This window comes from Centruroides vittatus, unplaced genomic scaffold, assembly GCF_030686945.1.
Source record: "Centruroides vittatus isolate TY-2023 unplaced genomic scaffold, ASM3068694v2 scaffold_1015, whole genome shotgun sequence".
Classification (NCBI taxonomy): domain Eukaryota; kingdom Metazoa; phylum Arthropoda; class Arachnida; order Scorpiones; family Buthidae; genus Centruroides; species Centruroides vittatus.
The window spans coordinates 5025627-5032701 of NW_027122666.1; the positions used below are offsets into that span (position 1 = coordinate 5025627).

Sequence of the window (7075 nt, forward strand, 5' to 3'; positions counted from 1 at the left end):
TTTTAATATACCGAACTCGTTGTGATAAGTTTAGCAAAACAGGTTGCTGAAATAATACTTTAGTATAATAAAATTATTGTTAAAAATAAATTAAAATATTTTTATAATAATTAAAATTATTCAAAAAATGGAATAAAATATAACTGTTTAAAAAAATTATTTTAAAAATGATCATTTACTTTGTAACATAAAATCGAAATATAAGTTATCTCTGATTTCGCGTAAACTTGGATTAAAGTAGGCTAATATTAATAAAAATTGATAATTAATCAATTTATAATTAATTGATTAATTAATCATATATCTTAGAACGGTTTACAGTTTAATTATATGAAACTGTACACTGTTATGGACTAATGACAGGTTTGTTGATATGCATTAATATTAATTTTATACTAATACATCGTTGTAATCCTAGTACTTTGACAGAAATTAGAAACTGGACTTTATATTATTGTAAACAGTTTAAAATAGATTAAACACGGATTCATACGGACGGCAAAATTAAAACGATATTGAATGTCGATGACAGGTTCAACCAATCATTAATTTTATTTGTCAAGATCAAAAGAGGTGATTGGTGACAACTGTCGTTGATGTTCAATATCGCCTTCATTTGTCGTCCAAGTGCATTTGCCTTAACACCTGTTTAAGACTTTACCACTTAAAATACTTTAAGGCTTAAATTAAGGCATTTACAGATACGAAATATTAAAGTATTCTCTTCTTATATTGCGCATTTTTTTTTTTTTAGTCTTCTAATTATAAAAGTTCTTTAGCCAATTATTTCTTAAATGATTGCTATTGAATTTCTACCAGCAAAGAAATATTACCTTATTCCAATTAATGACCATTGTATGAAATACAACCCACTGAATCTCAAGTCGGCATGGAGATTGAAAATAGATAAAACAGATGGATTGATTTATCTCCAGACGTGAGCGTTGTAACAAATGGCAAATTACTGTATTAACTGACAATTGTAATATACCGATATTATGCAAATCTGAATTGATGCAAAAAATAAAAATTTTAACTAAAATAATAATGTAAGACGAATGTAAGAATGCAATTTCGATAGTCCAAATAGTCGGAAAGAAAATTGTTCTGATAGTTTACATTTTTGAATGACTTACTGCAGTGATTTTTAACTTTTTTTCTAATAGTGACACTCTCAACTTGGTAATTTTATCTTGTGGATTCCCTAATTCTTTATCGATGTAGCTATTCAGCTTTTAGCTAATGGCAAACCCACATTTTCGAATCCTCGAAACTTTGTTATGGGCACCTTTTCCTCTGTTTTGGAGTATTTAACCTAAGTGCTCAGCTAAAAACTATTAAGCCATGCATCAACGAAGGATTTTAGAATCCAGCTGCCAAAATTTTGACTAAATTCTAATGTGCCTCAGCGAGCCAAGCTGCTGGGGGTTCGGACATTACAAGCTCCAGAGAAAATTTTAAAATTTGAACAATTGCAAGGACATTTTAAGGCTATGTGAAATAGGTACACTCTAAGCAAAATATTAAGTACTGTACTTCAATCCATTGGCTTGATCAATTCATAATTTAAACTATAGCGATTTTCTCTCTACGTATTGTCTTCAAAATAAAATAGATAAAATATCAACCTTATATAAGAAGCAATTACTCTTGGATGAAGTTACTTAAGCGACAAAAAAAACAGATTGTTTTCTAACCGATTTGATCAGTAAATATCAAGTAGACCGAAAAATACAATTCCAGAATGAAAAATATTTTTTTTCTTACCAGAAATCAAATTAACACTGGGCCAAACAGTACCTTTATTCCAATTGGTAAAGTTTTGGAATGGTTTGGATAATTTATGTTCAAACTGGAACAGAAAATTCTTAATTTAGTTCCTTTTTTATTCTGAAAAAAATTTCGATTAATCCATTATTCCTTTTTCAGTAAAAAATAATTGATTAAAATTATCATCACAGACTCTATGAGGCAATTGATCCAACCCACATAAAGATTAAAGTCGTAGTAAATTAAATTCATCGATTTATAAGAAATATTTTAAATTTTCAAGAGCAGGTGAACAAAAATAAACAGTCTTTAAACTTAATAAATGTTTTATTTCTGAGAATTTCATATTACTGGATATTCAAGAGAAATTGCAACATACAAGAACACCTGGACTTACTTTATTCCAGAATATAAAGATTAATTTCTTAAATCAATATTTCTAAAATATTCTTCACTCCTCATCCAAGTCCTTGTGAATATTTCCAATTAATTTGTCAATAGAATAATTATATGACTACTTCCAACAACTGAAAATAATTTTAAATATATAACTTTATGTATTTAATTAATCGTTTTTATAAGGAAAAAAGAACGATTTTCTTCTGATTAGCCATGCCTCTGGACAGCCATTGATGGAAATATTAAAAAATTGCCTTATTTGGAGGTGATTTTCTATGCAATTTTGTACAAAATTTTAAAAAATGGCCGCTGTTTAAAGTGGCCGTTAATTGAACATTTGAATTTATTATTAATTTCAATTGTTAATGTGAAATTTACATTTACAATCAGCTTCTTTATATGAATTTAACGATTTGCAGTAATATTAATGCTGCATTTTATATTATATACCGGATATATGTTCATTATTATACTGTAATTCAGTTATTTTTCTAGTTGTATAGTTTATTATTATTATTATTATTATTATTATATTTCAAATTATATAAATAGTTAAGGTTTGCAAGCATTGTTGATATTACTTTGCATCAAGTAAATTTCTAGTTTCGAATTGTATTTTTTGATTAAATTGGTTTAAAAATATAATAAATATAGTTGTTTTATGGTAGTATATTAAGAGAAATCTCTATTTTAATCTGATGTACAGTACTCTGGGTTAAAATTAATTTAATTCCTGTCTCAAAAAGTATTATTATAATTATTATATCGTGAAAAGGATAATGATAATAATAATAAACATTAATATTATTTAGAACGAACGATTTATAAAATAAAGATTTTTTTTATTATAAGAAAGATTACATCCAGTTATTTCTATATAAATATATAAATTGCTTAACTATAATAATTATTATTAATTCAAAATACCGTAACTTATTTTGACAATAATTTTACAGGTTTTTCACATAAACTTTTTTTCCTTTAATATAATAAAATAATTTAAAATATTTATTATACAGTAATCGATAACGAGCACACGGAATTTTATTTACAGCAAAAGAATTTACTTTAAATTCTTTTAAAATCTCTTTATTCATTTATAATAAATAAATAATGTTGTTATTATTTTTTTCAAGTAAATATTATAAAATAATTACGACTAAATTATAAAGTTTTTCGTAATTTTATCAACGAAAACAAGAAACAACATCAAAAGACATAAATCTGTGCAACAGCGTACAGAATAGCTGGGAGCGAAAGCTGGGAAATGTTTCCCCAGATCCAGGAAAAACTTAATGGTTCCTACCCAAATAAATTAATATTAATTTTATTAAATAGAAACTAAAATATTTAAAACCCTATTTCATTTGTTTTAAAAATATAGCAACAGGGACTCTCACTCTGCCCTAGGCACTATACAGACTCTCAAAAACCCTGACAGTAGGCACATCACTAAGAAAAATGTAATGAAATGTGTTAAGAAATGAACTTTTAGGCGTGGTTGACTGCAGTTCTGTCGACTGTCTGTTATTGATTTATGCAAGACGAACTCTGCACGCATCATACAGGAAGACAAAAATCGTTACGTTTTTCCACAATATATCACATAAACATCCCCTGTGAGATTTTAACTAGAATTACATAAAACTATATTTTAAATGGATTCTTAGAAGATAACCCGTCCACCTATCTTCGTCGATAACGTTTACGGAAAATATTTCGACTTACATTATTATAACTCGAGGCACGCATTAAAGTTATTTCAAAATTTGTATTTATTTTAGTAAGTCAAACAATTTATATAAGTTGATTTTCATAACTTATAACAGTTAAAAGGTGGGAGTAGGATTTAATAAACCGCGTTAAGTGGAACTAAATTTAGGTTAATTGTTACAGTTAATATATTTACTAGTTTTATTTTAATTAAAAATAAAATTGTGCCGATAAATCACCTGTTCCTAACGTTTTTTAATACAGTATATTAATTTTGAACAGGGGGAAAAATTATTGTAAATAATTTATGTTATTCGAATTAACTGTAAATGTATACAACCGATTCAGTTGTAAAGTTTAAAAGTTTATTTAAAAACTAAACTTAATAAAGTTTTGGTTTTAGAGTTTAATCGAAAAATATTGTATTTTAATTTTCATGTTACTATAATTTATTTCTAACTGCTTATTGCAGCATACTAAGCTGTCATGAGTTGCGCGAAGCACTTTTTGATCTACGCAAACATCTTTTTGATTCACAATTTTTTCTGGCAGTTGAATTTCATAAATCTTTCATAAATTCTCTGACGAATTCGCCAACACCCATTTTTTTCAGCTTTTCCAGCTGGTTTCTAGTACAAAGTTGCCTTAATTTTCTTGCTAGTGTTCCGAGTTTATAAATTCCCCGTCTTTGATATGTGTTACCACTTCAAATGAACCCTTTACATCTTAGATCTATCGATTTAAGGAATTTCACATTTTGGCTAATCTTAAGCTGTGGGCGTTTGAAGAAAGACATAATTCTCATTTTCTGGTTATCCAGTTCTCTTGCTCCTCACTCAATTTGTTTCCAACTGTCTCAATTCTACTTGCTGTTGGTTTATCTTGCAATCGGATACTTTCTTTGCAGGTTTCAATTTCTAGATTTATGTGTTTTTTTTTATTATTATTTTCTCTGTTTTAACGTGTTCCAAATAGCGGTTTCTTTAGCCCTCCACTTCTTATCGATCTCTCATTATAAATATCTAATATCGCTAGAGAATTAACCCACTATTTCATCGTTTTGTTTTCTCAAAATATCCTCCAAATCCTCTCACTATTTACCTTTTCAATCACGTTATAAGAAACTAAAGTACTCGCAATGCTTACTTTTATTGAGCAGCCAAACATAGCTTAAAGCATTATTTTATGCCTCGTGACAAGCTCGGTTTCATACCCTGCACCAATATTTAACCTTCTGAAATTTATTTGTTTGATTAGTTTTCATCCATATTGTCAACATATTTTCTATGTCTTGATTGGCACATTCAACAAATTCTTGTGATTGAGGACAGAATGATTTCTTATGGCGCTTTTAACATCTTTCTAAATGCAAACTCGTGTCTATTATCCATGAAGTATCCATTTGTGTCTATTTTCCAAGAAGTATTTGATTATGAAGAATATTTGATATCCCAAAAATACATCTATAAGATGAACTCTACCTCTTCAGCTCTTTTAGTTTTGGAGCCAACAGAAGTACAAACTTCAATTGATCTTGATAAACTAATATGAACTTGTAAGCATAATTGAGGGTCGTCTGCATGTCGATGAAATCAATTTGACAACGAGAAATTATTTTGGTGTTTAGGACAGATTTTATAGCAAGTCTCACCATTCTCAAGTATACTATTACTGATTTAATAGTGATATTTTCGTATTGGCGATTCAATTGTCTCACCTGTTTTTCCTCCTTGACAAGGTGATTGACATAAAGTTCTTCGTAGCAAACGTAATATCGAATTTTATCTTTCTCAGAATGCAAAGGAGCTAGAAGCGTGTCTTCAGCACCAACTTTAAAGCGCCATAACTCTCAAAATGCCTACTAAATCACTAGAAATTAATTAAAATATTCTTAAAATTATTGTATAAATAAGCATCATGTTAGACGGTTTATATTATAAGCTAATTATCACGATTTAAAATAGTAAATATCAGCTTGGATCAAATTTAATAATAAAATTATGCGTCTAATGTAGTTATTATTAGATTTAATAAGCAATTTTCTAGCACTCCAACATAATTTATAGCGAATTAATTCATATTATATCTTTTAACAAACCACTTTGAAGCCATTTACATCAATTAGTAAACTTTTAAAACTTTTAGAAATTAATGAAACAATAAAAAATTGATTTTTCTACTTGAAAATGTTTTTACATTCGTGTGTTATAACCAAGAAATTTTTATAATTAAATAAATAAAAATTATATTTACAATTTATTATCAAATTTATTCCAACCTCCAAAACGCGGCCACCTCTAAACTGCGGACAATTTTCAGAAATATTTGTTCTTGAAATGCATTTATAACCTCCATAAAACGGCTACTTTTTATGTCTCTGTCAATGGCCATTGTTTACGGGTCGATTGAATAAGCTTAAATAATGAATTTGAATAATCTTAATAATCATCAAAATTTAAAACTTTATACAGCGAAACCTCGATATTGCATCACTATTTGTTCGTCTCTGAAATTGTCACTAAATCGAGTGTTACGCTTAACCGAAGAATCACAAATAATTTAGTCTATGCTATTGAGTTCTACACAAGTTTGAGTGTTTGAAAGTCATATGATTTGGTGATAACATGGTCCTTTGCAATGTAAAATCCTACATTTAGTAATTCAGACATGACTACTTAATAGTTATGAGGTACGCCAGGATTGGTTAGCGTTGTACTAGGATGAGGCTGTATAGAAGGACGTTATATCGAGATTTGACTGTAGTATTGTTTCTAAATGTTTATAAAGTCACACAAAAAGTAATAATATTTTAAGCAGAATATATTAAATAGCACGTATCCATGCGGCGGGGGTATTAAACAATATGCTAATTCATCATTCGTAACGTTACTTTTTCAAGATATAAAGTATAATTATAATAATTGTTATGTAAATAATATATTTCTGATATGCAAATTATTAGCGATCTCTATAGATATATTTCCAGTTAAACGCAGTATTCCAGTATCATAAATTTTGTATTGTTAGGTACACGTGTGTACAAATGATTCAATTTCAACGAATGCTAGACGTAACACGAAATAAAATTTAATTTAATACGGATTTAAATATCATTTCAAGTGGCCATAAATCATTATAAGAACATCTTGGATAGATAATGGCAGTAAAATAAGACGTGCAGTATCATCACGCA

General features: G+C 28.0%; 1 protein-coding gene across 1 annotated transcript in view; it reads left to right on the plus strand.

The window, feature by feature from the left end:
- Positions 1-7075, plus strand: part of LOC136986219 (nicotinamide N-methyltransferase-like) — a 257802-nt gene that overhangs the window by 212049 nt on the left and 38678 nt on the right. The gene's annotated exons all lie outside the window — the stretch shown is intronic.